The sequence below is a fragment of the Pteropus alecto genome, unplaced genomic scaffold (genome assembly GCF_000325575.1).
Source record: "Pteropus alecto unplaced genomic scaffold, ASM32557v1 scaffold95, whole genome shotgun sequence".
In the NCBI taxonomy this organism is placed as follows: domain Eukaryota; kingdom Metazoa; phylum Chordata; class Mammalia; order Chiroptera; family Pteropodidae; genus Pteropus; species Pteropus alecto.
Genome location: NW_006441071.1, coordinates 1,568,385 through 1,572,704, shown reverse-complemented (window position 1 = coordinate 1,572,704; position 4,320 = coordinate 1,568,385).

Here is a 4,320-nt window from a genome sequence, read left to right as displayed (position 1 = left end):
AAAAAATTTTTAGATTAACTGAAACCAATTTAGTGAAAATTTTAAATTACAGAATATTTCATGCAATGTTATAATTTTTATCTGTATTCAATAACCTGGAACTAACAAACTGCTATCTAATAATGGCCTGCAAGAGAAAATATAAGAAACTTGAAACACCAAAACACTGAGAGATACACAAATCCATATAAAATAAATTAGAATTAGTGTTATCTAAGGTGCTTTAGGTATAATACTCTTGGATAATATTGTAAAGGCAAAAAGCTATGTTACAATATGATTGAGTTTTAGTTTTTTTGTTTGTTTAGTTTTTTTTGATAGCAGTTTGCATGTACTATATGAATAGAATTATAATGAATAATCTGTGATCAGAAGAACATATTGAGGATTCTCTTGCATATAAAAATACACTTGTCAGAATTAATGAATATTAATTTGTTATACAAATTACAACAATCATATTTTTAATTCAAGTAAGGAGTGGCAGAACTAGGTGTACAAACTTTGAGGTAAATGAGGATCATTAGAAGTAATCTGCTCAAAATCCCCGCCTTCATACAAAATGCACTAAACTCTCTACTGATCTTAGCAATTTCTTCTGCTTGTGTTTAGCTACTTCATATGAAAATGTTCTGCCTTAGGAAAGCAATACTCATAATGAGCCAGGGCTCCAGAGTCAAATAGACTGGAGATCAAACTTGGGCTCAAGGTCTCTGTTGACTTGAGCAAGTTATTTAATCTCTCTGAATTCCAGATTCCTTATATAGAAAATGGAGGAAATAATAGTACCTATTTCATGGGGTTCTTGTAAGTCTTATACATATAATGTACTTATCTAACCTCCTGGCAGATATGATAATTGATTATCATTATTAAGTTTTTATCATGTATAAGGCAAAAGAATACTATGTTCTGAATAAAGTAGCTCTAAATTATAAATATTCTAATATTTATATTCTGATATTCCAATGGTATTTTTCACAAAAATAGAACCATCTCAAAATTTATACGAATCCACGAAGACACCAAAGGTCCCAAGCAATCTTGAGAAAGAAGGACAAAGCTGGAACTATCATGCTCTCTGATTTCGAACTATATTACAAAGGTATAGTAATTAAAATAGTATGGCATTAGCATAAAAACAGACACATACATCAATGGAAAATACTAGATAATCCAGAAATAAAAACACTCAAATATGGTCAGTTAACTTATGACGCAGGAACCAAGAATATACAGTGGGGAAAGGACAGTCTCTTCAGTAATTGTTGTTGGAAAAATTGGACAGTCACATGCAGAAAAATGAAACTGGTTGAAACATTTCTTACATCACACATAAAAATTAATTCAAAATGTATCAAAGACTTGAACATAAGACCTGATACCATAAAACTCCTAGAGGAAAATATAGTAAGCTCCTTGATATAGGTCTTAGTGATGATTTTTTGAATCTGACAGCAAAAGCCAAAGCAACAAAAGCAAAAATAAACAAGTGGGACAATATAAAATGAAAAAGCTTCTATACAGCAAAGGAAACCACCAAACAAAATGAAAAACAACTTACTGGATGGGAGAAAATGATTGCAAATCATATATCTAATAAGGGGCTAATATCCAAAATATATAAAAAATTCACATAACTCAATAGCAGAAAACAAAATCCAATTAAAAAATGGGCAGAAGATATGAATACACATTTTCCAAAGAAGACATACAATGGCCAATAGGCACATGAAAAGATGTTCAACATCATTAATCATCAGGGAAATGCAAATCAAAACCATAATGAGAAATCGCCTCACATTTGTTAAAATGGTTGTTATCAAAAAGTATAACGTGTTGGTACGGATGTGGAGAAAAGGGAACTCTTGTGCAATGTTGGTGGGAAAGTAAATTAGTGCAACTACTATAGAGAACAGTATGGAGGTTCTTCAAAACATTAAAAATAGAACTCCATATTATCCAGCAATTCCACTCCTGGGTATTTATTAGAAGAAAACAAAAACATTCAAAAAGATATGTGCATCCCTAGGTTCACTGCAGCATTATTTATAATAGCCAAGATATGGAAACAACCTGTGTCCACTGATGGATGAATAAAGAAATTGTCATATATACATATGTGTGTGTGTGTGTGTATATATATATATACACACACACACACACATGTATATATATACACACACACACACACACACACACACATACACGATGAAATATTATCCAGCACCCCCCCCCAAAAAAAAAGAATAAAATCTTGCCTTTTGTGACAACATGGACAGACGTCAAGGGCATTATGCTAAGTGAAATAAGTCAGACCAAGACAAATACTCTATGATCTCTCTTATATGTGGAATCTAAAAGGAAAATAAAAACAAGCTCATAGATGACAGAGAACGGATTGGTGGTTGCAAGAGGTGGAGGAGGGTGGGGAGGTGAGAGCAATGGGTGAACTGTGTGTTGTTTTCTTTTAGTTTAAATAAATTGGAAAAAAAATTTAAGCATATGTAAATATTCTAGTTTTTTAAAGCAATTCCAATTTTAATCAAAATTGATATTAACTTATGCAATCTTTTGTGTATTTTAAGATCCACTTTGATGTAAAATATAAATATATGCAAAGAATTTTATATAGGTTCCTAATGAAAAACATTGGAGATCAAAGAGTCATATAAATCAGTCATAAGATCCATATTCTTAGTCATACACAAAACCCAGTTTAATAATCTTAGTCACATACATTTACTTCCTGAAAAAAAAGAGGAAGTTTTATTTCATCTAGGTTTATGTAATCAATGACTTGAATTGATTAAAAAGAAAAAGTATCACAGCATTTTAGAGCTTCTCAGATGAGGATCCCAGGCCTAGAAAGGTAAGTGACCTATTTAGGTTACATAGGTAAGCAGTGGCATATCACGCACCGAAAACTAAAAACTCTTGGCTCATTTCTTTCCAGGATACTGTGCTATTATCTCAAACAGAAAGAAATTCTAAAGTGGATTTAATCATCAGCTCATCTGCAATAACAAAAACTAGAGGAATTTTGCTTTGACATGGTTTCCATTTCTAGAACTCATATATATACATATATATGTATACATTCTTTATAAAATTAATATTTAAAAAATGCATCAGGCTTAAAACAGAAGAAAAAAAATATATTTTTCTTTTTTTACTTTAATTGAGTAAATGAAAAAAACTGGCAGGGGAGAAGTGGTATTGGAGGTGGAGAAGACAGGGAAGGTTGTGTAGGAAATAATGTTCTGGCTATGCATAAGGTCTTAAGTAATTAGATAATTGGGCAAACTACCACCAGTCGTAATTCCTGTTTCTTGGAACCCTCTTCAAGCTTCTAGATAAGTGTCTTGTAAGCCCCAAAGAATTTTGAAGAAATTAAGAGTGTTCAATGCTGAGTGGGGTCTCTATAGAGAATTGTAAGCACACTAATCTGCAAAGATCCCTTTCCCCTTCCCAACATAATTGTTTTTCTTACATTTATCACCTTTTACCATATTATATATTTTTCCTATTTATTTTTTTATTGTCTATCTTACCCCACTAGAATATAAGCTCCTCAAAAGCAGGAATTTTTGTCTGATTTGTTCTTGTTTAATCCCCAGTGCCTAGAATAGTATAGGCACACAGCGGATATACAACAAACACTTATTAAATAAGTGAAAAATTACTGGCTCTTTGCTTAAATAGACAATTGTGGGCCTTTCTCTAAAAGTAAAATCCTTTTCTAACATCTTAGCTCAAAAATCTTATTTTTAGCACACAAAGACTTTACTAATAGTATCTTATTTCACATGCCTTCTGAACAAACCAATCTAGTATGTCCAGTCTTAAAATAATTTTTATATGCTTTAAAAAATGAAAGAGCTGAAGTATAATAAGATCAAAGTTAAAAAAGAAATAGCCACCAAACTGAATCTAAACAGGTAAATGTGTTCTTAAAAATGTTTCTTTAAACATTCTTAAAAATGTTTCTGAGTTTTGTCCCAAAATAGGATGGAATCTTCAGAAAAGTTGCCCAAAGATACTGATTTTATGAATATTAAACAAGTTAGCACTTTACTTAACAATTCTGGAGATGCCATGACTTGCAAAATATACAGTGAAAAAGGCTCAAGAACACCAAGTAATAAAAAAAACCTTGTAGCAATGAGAGTACTTATTAATGAGTCAGAACGCCCCGGAAACAACACTGGAGATGGTTGCCTGTTTTGTTTTGTTTTCTCTTCTTTCAACTTTCTAGAAATCATAGTCCTTTTACACGACTTTCTTTTATCTTTTTTTTATTTTTTAAAAATGTATTTT